Source organism: Chrysochloris asiatica, unplaced genomic scaffold (genome assembly GCF_000296735.1).
Source record: "Chrysochloris asiatica unplaced genomic scaffold, ChrAsi1.0 scaffold00011, whole genome shotgun sequence".
NCBI lineage: Eukaryota > Metazoa > Chordata > Mammalia > Afrosoricida > Chrysochloridae > Chrysochloris > Chrysochloris asiatica.
In genome coordinates this window covers 25,839,534-25,850,303 of record NW_006408529.1, presented here as the reverse complement: position 1 = coordinate 25,850,303, position 10,770 = coordinate 25,839,534, and the positions used below count along the sequence as shown (strand labels likewise).

Below are 10,770 nucleotides of genomic sequence, written 5' to 3'. Positions count from 1 at the left end.
AGGAAAAGGGCCCCCCAATGAACCTCAGAATGCCAAAAAGCCTTTAATGAGATCAATGATAAGCTGATGATAACCCTGCTATAGTACCATTTGACTTAAGAAAGTCTTTTACCTGTTGTGCATAAGAGCAGGACCTTGGACACTCAAACTTGGGGAGCCTCCAAAAAATCTGTAGCTTACTTTTCCAAACAGTTGGATGGCCAGCCTGCCTGAGAGCAGTAGCAGTTCATTGTAAAGTCTTGCAAGAAGCTGAGAAGTTTTCTTTGGGATCACCCACCACAATATGTACCCCACACTGTACACTGCCTATTGGAGCAGAAAGGTGAGCATGGGCTAACTGTAAGAAGGATGGGAAAGTATCAGGCCACCCATCTCGATAACCCAAACATCAGACTTCAAAGAGTCTCCATTCTTACCTCTGCCACTCTCCTGCTGTCAACAGAAAGGGGTCTTCTCCATGACTGTCTAAAGGTCATTGAAACAATGTGCTCCAGCAAACCTGATCTCATCTACAATACACTTGAGAACCCAGACCTTGTAACATTTATTGATGATAACCGCTTAGTGGATCATGAAGAGTGTCAAGTGGGATATGCAGTGCTAACAGTAACAGAGACACTTGAAGCAGCAGCACTATGCTCATGCAATTTGGCACAGATGACAAAACTAATTGCCTCAATCAGGGCCATCCTCCTAGACAAAGAAAAGTCTGTTAAAATCTGCAAGAAGAGTAAATAGTATTTTCTGTCTTGTGTGTACACTGGACGACTTGGAAGGAGAGGGGACTACTCACAGCAGCTCAACAGAAAATAAAGCAGGTCTCAAGAAAATTTACAACTATTGGAGGCCATCCAGGAACTGGCTATGGTAGCTCTCATGCATTGCCCAGACCACAAGAAAAACACCACAAAAGCTGCAAACAAAAGTACCAAGCCAGCATCCCCACTCCCATCCTTGCACACCCTGGCCCTAACCACCACTCTAGGGCTAGAAATGCTCACACCCAAATACTCCCCTGAAGATCTTGAGAGAGCAGTTGACTAGGGATTTAGAAACCTACCAGGTGAAATGGAAGAATAGCAAACAACAGACGAAGGGTGGATTCACAAATCCAAGGGGATAATCTCCTTCCCAAATCACTAATAATTGAAGTGATCACAGCCTTCCACAAGAATACTCATTATAAAAAACATTCCTCTGCTCTATAAATATGTCACATTATAAAAAGACATTTACCTCTGCTCTATAAATATGTCACTAGGACAAATTTTGCAGGAATCGTCTAACACATCACTATGTCTTAACACCAATATGTCCGAAGTACGTATTGTCTTAACAATATGTGCTGTCTTAACAACAATCCAAAATAAGCCCGTCTATAAAAGGAGGACTTCTGATGTGACGCTTTGGATCAGCACTGGACTGTGAATGACAGACAAGGTTGGCAGTTCAAACTTACCAGTAGCTCCTTGGAAACCCTATACAGGGTCGCTATGAGTCAGAACTGACTCGACGGTACTTAACAACAACATTGAAGGAAGGCGTGAGGGGGTTCAAATAGGGAACTGAAACTAGGAGAAGACTGACAGGTTGGCTTCACAGTTATACCCAAAGTCCATGGAAAATTCAGCCTCCTGGTATTCAAAGATATCTATACTAGGTGAGTAGAAGTCTGTCCTTATAGAAGTAAAATAGCTTCAGAAAGGTCAAAGACCCTCTCAAAAGAGCTCATAAGGTATGGGCTCCCCCTGTCTATTCAAAAGGATAATGGTAGTGCTTTTGTGACCAAAATAAAGCAAGATATAAGTAAGGTATGCACAATTCCTGGAGACACCAGTTGACTGAAAAAACAAACCACATCCTGAAAAATAAACTAGAAAAATATTGTCAACAGTTTATGTATTTAAGAAATGATACTAAACTTTCCTTTTCTTTCCTCCTTTTCAATTATTTTAGAAAATAAGTTAGAACTACCCCAGTATGAACTAAGTTAGAACTACCACTGGACCAATAAACAACATTCTTATCAATGGAGAAAAGATTGAAGTTGTCAAAAACTGCATTCTCCTTGGATCAACCATCAACACTCATGGAAGCAGTAGTCAAGAAATCAAGCGACATATTGCATTAGGCAAATGTGCTGCACAAGACCTTTTTAAAGTGTTGAAGAGCAAAGATGTCAGCTTGAGGACTAAGGTGCGACCGGCCCAAGCCATGGTATTTTCAATAACCTCATATGCATGCAAAAGCTGGACAGTGAATAAGGAAAACCATAGAAGAATTGATGCTTTTGAGTTATGGTGTTTGAGGAGAATATTGAAAGTGCCGTGGTTGCCAAAAGAACTAATAGATCCATTTCAGAAGAAGTGCAGCCGGAGTGCTCCTTGGAGGCCAGGATGGCCAAACTTTATCTCTCATACTTCGGACATATTGTCAGGAGGAACCAGTCACTGGAAAAGAATATCATGTTTGATAAGGTGGAGGCTCAGAGAAAAAGAGGAAGACCCCTAGCAAGATGGATTGGCAAAGTGGCAGAATCAATGGGCTCAAGCCTGACAACAATTGTGAGGTTGGCCCAGGATCGGGCAGTGTTTTGTTCTGCTGTGCATAAGGTCTCTATGAGTCGGTACTGACTCAATGGCACCTAACAACAACAATAACAATCCCAGTATGTTGATCAAAATTTAACTGATGCAAAGACCAGCTATTTACTGTCTATCCTGGTACCACCACTTCATTCTACATCAAAGTCCCCACCATTGGCACCTAATGCCAAAAAGGTAAACAAACCACTTGTTATCACAATCAGCAGTTCGTTTACACTTACCCACTTTGCCAGTACCTTCCATCTAATAAGACACATCCATCAGTAAAAATAAACAGATAAAGTTAAGAAAATGTTTCACATTTTTAAGGACACAAGCCAAAATGACATAGTCCTAGTAGATGACATCTCCATGACCAATAATCTGAACTTTTCAACCCAAACACTGTAGACAACTTTATCAAATGAGGGAACTTATTATTGTGTAAAATTTAGGAAAGGAAGCACCACAGATATGGAATTAACTAGTTATGTCTCCATTGTTGACTTCCGAGATCCCATCCATAAACCCAATGAGTAGGTTTGGACTACAAAGATTGATCTGTATTTCTAGGGAGAAATTTGATCAACTATTAGGTGTGTCATCATTTGCCCAAGTATGAGGTGCTGTTAAGTCCATTGGCCACCCCTGTTTTTGACTACCACTGCCACCATTATACCTGCTCATTGCCTCACTCCTCTGTTCATCTTCTCCTTCCTATAAAGGCTAGGCTAATTAAGTACCCATTTCAAGTCCCTTGCTTTTTGTTTTGCCAATTTTTTTACTTATCCACCCAAAGTGGGTAGAAACCCAAAGTTAGCCCATCCTGGGTGAGAGCCCCAGACCAGGAATTTAGAGACTTTTTATTATTCCCAGCATGCAATTCCTCACTAGAAGAGCTTTGGCTTATAGAAACCAACTATGCCATTGATGGACTCAAGCATGTTAACAATAGTCAGATTGGCCCAGGACCGGGCAGTGTTTCATTCTGCTGCGCATAAGGTTGCTATGGGTCGGTACCGACTTGATGGCACCTAACAACAACAACAACCCTTTGAAAAGTACATAAATATAAATGTTAAATTGTATACCACCATATACGAATGTATATATAATGTGTATAATATAATATAATATAATATGGAGTCCTGGTGTGGCAGTGTGAGTTAATAAGCTGAGTGGCAAGTTTGGTTTGTAATGCAAGGTCAGGGGTTCAAGCTCACCAGCTGATCCTCAGAAACCCTGTATAGGGCCAATATATATATTCAAAAGGTTTGGAGAATGCTATTCAGAATTACTAATCAATTTGTGTCTCTAACTGCTTAAATTCATTTGAATAATTTAAAGCTACTTTTTAGAACTTCAAAATTACAACACAGATTCTGAATTCAAGATGAAAAAATTTTAGACTAGACACTAGGCAATGTTAGGTATGAGACGCACACCACCAATTGCTAGAGTTCAGGCTATAGGTACAAAAGGCCCAGGCAACAGTTTTTCTCTGCTTATATCCCCTTCCTTTCTCCCTCGAATCAGGAGCCTGATCAAAAACTAAGAATATAGTTGAACATCTGTAAAATGTCTCTTTTTGTAAAGCCAGAAACTTGACAATGAAGAAAGAAAGAGCAAGTCAGAGTGCTAGTCCCAGAGATGGAAACTACAGCCCTACAGAGCATGAAGAATCAAAGTGCCTACTGATGGTGGAAACAGAACATAAAAAACCATGGTATTAACCATTTCAACACTGTGATTTGCACCAACATTCTTACCTTAAGACAGGTTCTCATTTTTTTTAATGTATTGAAAAAATTTATATTTAGAATTAGCCAGCTGGACTCCATTTAGATGATCCCAATTTTGTTGGCAACATCCAAAGCATCATAGTCAGGAGCCAGTGGAACATATATGGCCTTCTGTTCAGGCCTGATTAAGGTGTTGACCTTGGCTACGTCAATGTGCTTCTTCACAGCCTGTTTGATCTGGTGCTTGTTGGCCTTGACGTCCACAATGAACACAGTGAGTTATTATCTTTAATCTTCATGGCTGGCTCAGGAGTCAGAGGGAACTTGATGATGGCATAGTGGGCAAGCTTCTTTCTCCTGGGGGCGCTCTTCCAAGGATATTTGGGCGGCCTCCGAAGCCTCGGAGGGAGTCTTGGGCAGCCGGAAGGTGGATGGCGTGTGGATCTTCTTTTTTTGAGTGGCCGTGGACGCCTTTCAGCACTGCCTTCTTGCTTTTCAATGCTTTTGCTTTGGCTTCTTCAGCTTTGGGAGGGGCTAGGGCTTCCTTCTTCACCTTCGGTGCCATCTTCATAAAAAGCCAAGTTCTCATATTTTTGGTGAATAATAATTTATTACTGCTAAGGACCTTTGGTAATGTAGTGGTTACGAGTCGGGCTGCTAATCTCAAGGTCAGCAGTTCAAAACTACCAGTGGTTCCGTGAAAGAAAGATGAGGCTTTCTGCTCCCGTAAAGATTTCGGCCTCGGAAACCCTGTGCAGGGCCACTATGAGTCGAATCGACTCCATGGCACATAACCACCACCACCACCACAGCCTTAAAAAAATACCTCCACTTCCCCTACTTGAGGAGACAGTTGGTGGCAGAGATTCCCTTGTTTCCTTGCCTTCTGCAGAAAACATTAAAGTTGATTGCTTTCTACTCCTAAAAGCCTGTCTTGGAGTTTTCTTGGTCTCACATCTGTGGCAAGCAAAGAGCTTGGTTTTTGTCTGACATCACGATATTACTTATGTGAAATAAGCAAATCTATAGATATCAGATTATTAGTTATCGCCAGGAGTAGGAAGAAGGGGAAAGGAAGAGATTTTGCTTATGGGGCGATTTGTCTGTTTTAATAATGGTGGAATAATTTGGAAAAGTGTAGCAATAAAGGTTGCATAACATAAAGAATGTAATCAATGCCACTAAAATAAACAGGGAGAAACTGTTTAAGTGGCAAAAAAAATTTTTTTGATGCTTAGCAAAATACATGTTCTCAAGATAATATATAACATTTAAAAGCACTTGAAATACAATTTATAAGTCTTACGAGCTTACTTTGATAATAAATGAATGAAGCTGATTTATTCCTATTTTGAAAATGAACAAATTAAAACATAGGGTAACATTTGTAAACTTTTCAGAGAATTTATTACCACTATTGGGAAATGAAAGCCCAGTTGTGGCACTATAGGTAAGCACTGGACTGGTAATCACAATGGTAACAGTTGAAACCCAGCTGCCATTGATGGAAACTTTATACATGGTCGTTCTGACACAGTGGCATACAACAACAACATTGAAAATAAAAGCTGTCAGTATGAAGATGTTAATTATTATTTACAAGTATACAGATTTGAGTGTCATAAACTCAAGCTTTTCTACTATTTAAAAAGACTCCATTATAATTAGTCCTTTTTTTTTTTAAAGATAATTATGAAGAAGAAAGCTCAAATGCCTAGAAAGTCTAAATAACCATGACATGCACCCAATATACAAATGCAAAGTAATTTCATATAATTATATTATTACGTTTGATCCTCTCATCAACTTTATAAAATAGTTAGGAAGATTATTACTGTATCTATTTGTATAACAAAATAGATAAAATTTATACAAATTTATCTATTTGTATAACAAAAGCAGAAATAGTTTGTCCAAAATCATACCGCTAATATTTGCTATAATTAGAACAGATACATTTTCTCTTTCCCTAGTCTTTTCTGTTTCTTGTATATCCTCCCTTTTATAATCTATACATGCACATAAATCACAGTAATGCCATCCAATATCTGATCCTTTCAATATAAACAATGAACTACACATGCATTACTAACTTCAAGGGAAATACAAAACCAAAAACTTCACTGCAATTAAGTCAGTTCCAACTCACAATGACCCTATATAGGGTTTCTGAAACTATAAATCTTTAGGAGAGCAGACAACCTCATCTTTCTCCCTCAGATCATCTGGTAGGTTTTGAACTGCCAGCATTGCGCTTAGCAGCCTGATGCCTAACTGCAAAAAAAATAGTAACAGCAACCATTCCATTCCTCCCACACACAGCCCTCACTTTTCAGTAGAGCGCAGTAATTTATTGCAATGACTACACAGGACTCAGACACCACAGTCGTATAGTCAGAGTTATGGGGCTTATCAGGGAAGTTCACAGGTTACAATTCATGGGCAGAAATGTTCAGGGCATAGTTCTTGTGTCAGCGATACCCACAGGGAGACCTCTGTCTGCCCAGGCAACAGTTATTTTGGGTCTGCTGATCAATGCTCAAAGATACTCCACTATGATAAAAGCCTCAGACCAACAGCTCTAAACTTAATTCATTGTGTCAGCAAACCTAGTTCCCCCAATTAAATGGCTAGAGGCACCTACTCTCAAGTGAGTCACCTGTCCTATGTAACTCAGTTTCATTTGCTAAGTGGAGTAGGAAGCCCAATGCTTTGCCTCATGCACTGGCTATTGGTTCTGCTACTGCTGCTCCTCTGCCAATCATCTGGTGACACAGCTTAGGTAAAGGAGGTTCAATGCACAGGGTTCGCTGGGTCCAGAGGACACACTCCATTCTTGGCTCTTCTTCTTCGATGTTAATGAAATGCTCTCCTCCTGTTTCTGAGATGGTTCAATGTATACCCATTCTAGAGTTTCAATTGTTTAGCATTACAGTTAACTCTGTTAACATCCACAGCTGTATCATGTCATCCTATCTGTATCTTCTCACCTTCTTTTACCAAGATCTAGCAGGACAGAAATTTTGTTTGGTGGGAGTTAAAGACTATGACTAGAAGAAAAATTAGATAATTCACTACCCCACACTAACCTAAATATGAACATATCCCACATGAATTTAGAAATCATCTCAAGAACAGATTTGATGTATTAGACACTAATGGCAGAAGAACAGAAGAGTCGTAGATGACATCAAGAACATCATACAGGAAGAAAGCAAAAGATCATTAAGACAAGGAAGAATGAAAAGACCAAAATGGAGGCAAAAGAGACTCTAACAATATGCAATAACAATTAAAAGAGAGCTGGAATGGCTACTAATGTCAGGCAGTGCAGATTTTAAGATTGAAAAATATTAAAGACATAAAAGAGCATTTTATAATTATATAAAATGCTGGGTGACATAACAATTACAAACATATAAGCACCTAACAACAAAGTTCCAAGATGCCTGAAGCAAAAACAAAAGTATACAACTCAAAAATAATAGTTAGAGACTTATACTAATAACCCAAATGCCACAATCCCTTGGTCATATGTTGTTTTTGCATGCCATCAAGTCGACTTTTACTCCCAGAAACCCAATAGGACAGAGAACAACTGCTTCATAGGATTTATTTTCTTGACTGTAATCTTAGGCACGGGAGAAAGATGAGGCTTTCTACTCCCGTAAAGATTTACACCCTCGGAAACCCTGTACAGGGCCGCTATGGGTCGGAACCAACTCGATGGCACTTAACAACAACAACAACAACAATCTTAGGCAAGCAGGTTGCTACATCATTCTTCATGGACTTTTGGTTAACAACTGAATACTTAACCACTGCACCAGCAGCTCTCCTTCTTGCTCATGTAGCCAAGATAACATAAGTAAAGAATATAACAGTCCAAATTCAGGCTTGAATTACCTTCCTGAATGCTTTGTGCAAGGGTCTTGCCTATGTTAAAGTCCACACTGTATCCTTGGATAGCATATGAAGAGTTGAATCATCTCACTCACATCATTTATTCAAAAGTAAAGTAGCGTAGTGGTTGCGAATCGAGCTGATAATCTCACAGTCAGCAGTTCGAAAGTACCGGCTGTTCCGCAGGCAAAAAATGAAGCTTTCTGCTCCCTTAAGGATTTACAGCCTCGGAAACCCTGTACAGGTCTCATATCATAGAGATATGAGTCAGAACCAACTCCATGGCACATAACCACTACCATCATTCCCTTCAAGGAGTCCTCTTGTGGTGTTGCGAGTTAATGTCAAGGAGCTCTGGTAGCATAGTGGTTATGAATCGGGCTGCTAATCTCACGATCAGCAGTTCAAAACTGCTGGCTGTTCCGCAGGAGAAAGATGAGGCTTTCTGCTCCCGTAAAGATTTACAGCCTCAGAAACCCTGTACAGGGTCACTATGAGTCGAAACCGACTCCATGGCACATAACAACAACAACAAAGTGCTGGAGGTTAATAATTTAAATGACAGGCATTTAGTTAGAAACAATCTTTTTTTAAAAAAATTAACCTTATGCTCCTCACACAGCTATACAATGACATGCATTGTCCCTTTGAATTTTCTATTAACCTTGTTCAGACAGACATATTCAGGAGCAGTTTTGTGCTATGACTGTATGCAGTTCAAGGGTGATTGTGTCACACACTGCATTATCTCAGGCTAACCATTACTAGTTTACAATAGACCTTTCCTAGCCTCTTACCCACTTTCAAACTTTTTAAGTATGAAATATTCATTTACAGTTTTGCTTGATTTGCTTGTAATTGAAACATATTGTTGGAAGTTATCAAGCTGTCAGAACATAGGCAATCACCATAATTGTTGTTGTTATGTGCCATGGACTCGGTTCCGACTCATAGCGACCCTGCACAGGGTTTCCGAGGCTGTAAATCTTTAAGGAAGCAGAAAGCCTCATCTTGGTCCCTCGGAACAGCTGGTAGTTTCGAACTGCTGACCATGAGATTAGCAGCCCGAATCACCATAATAGTTGGGTCCTAAAGTGGAAGAGTCCTGGTGTGACACTGTGGGTTAATGCACCAGACTGCAAAGCAGTTTGAACTGCAAGGTTGGAAGTTCAAGCTCACCAGCAGCTCCTTGGAAACTCTATACAGGGTCGCTATGGGTCGGAAAAGACTCGATGGCACACAACAACAACAAAGTGGAAGAAGAGAGTATTGTAGAAGAATTTCTTAAGGTGAAAGAACTCAAGAAAAATTCAAACCTCGAGTTGCAATATTGGAGAATCCTATGAGCAAGATATTGAATAATAAAGGAAGCATAAAAAAAAAAAAATAGAAAGAATGTATGGACTCACTGTACCAAAAAGAAATGATTGGGCCATTTCAAGAGATAACATATGATCAAGAACCAATGGCGTTGTAGGAAGAAGTCCAAGCAGCACTGAAAGCATTGGCAAAAAAACAATGCCCCAGGAATTGATGGATACAAAGGGAAATGTTTCAACAAACTAATGCAGCACCGGAAGTGCTCACTCGTCTATGCCAAAAAATTTGGAAGACAGCTACTTGACCAACAGATTGGAAAAGATCCATATTTGTGCCCAGTCCAAAACAATGTCACCCACTAAAATGCGGAAATAAAAGACATTTGCAGTAGAACATCAGCAGGGAACTGCCCGAAAGTCAAGCTAGTTTCAGAAGAGAACATGGAATAAGTATATCACTGCTGATGTCAGATGGATCTTGGCTGAAAGCAAAGAATACAAGTAAGATGTGTACTTGTGTTTTATTGGCTATGCAAAGACATTAGACTGTGTGGATCATAACAAACTATGGATAACATTACAAAGAATGGTTTATCCAGAACACTTCCATGTGCCCATGGGTAACCTGTACATAGAACAAGAGGTAACTATTAGAACAGAACAAAGGAATATTAAATGCTTTAAAAATCAGGAAAGATGTGTGTCAGAGTTGTATCCTTTCACCATGCTTTATTGGTAAAGAGGAGAGTCAATGAAAAAGAGGAAGACCCCAATGAAATGGATCGGCACAGTGGCAACAGCAATGGGCTCAAGCAGACAAAAATTGTGAGGATGGTGCAGCATCAGGCTGTATTTTATTCTGTTGTACTAGCGGTTGCTATGAGTCAAAGCCGACTTGATGTCACCTAACAAAAAACAGCAAACACTCCATCTGTATGCTGAGTAAATAACTAGAGAAGCTGAATTATATGAAGAAGAACATGTCATCAAGATTGGAGGAAGACTCATTACCAACCTGCAATATGCAGATGGCACAATCTTGCTTGCTAAAAGTAAAATGGACGTAAAATACTGGTGAAAAAGACATAAAATACTGATGAAGATCATCATGCAGTATGAATTGCACCTGAATATAAAGGAAACAAATCCTAGACTTTGGTTTGCTTATATCCACAATCAATGCTCAAAGGAGTTGTTGTTGTTGTTAGGTGCCATTGAGTC

The 10,770-nt window shown here is 39.7% G+C and overlaps 1 pseudogene; it reads right to left on the bottom strand.

The window, feature by feature from the left end:
• Positions 1-4,426: 4,426 nt before the first annotated feature.
• On the bottom strand, positions 4,427-4,892 carry LOC102833950 (annotated as a pseudogene).
• Positions 4,893-10,770: the final 5,878 nt, after the last annotated feature.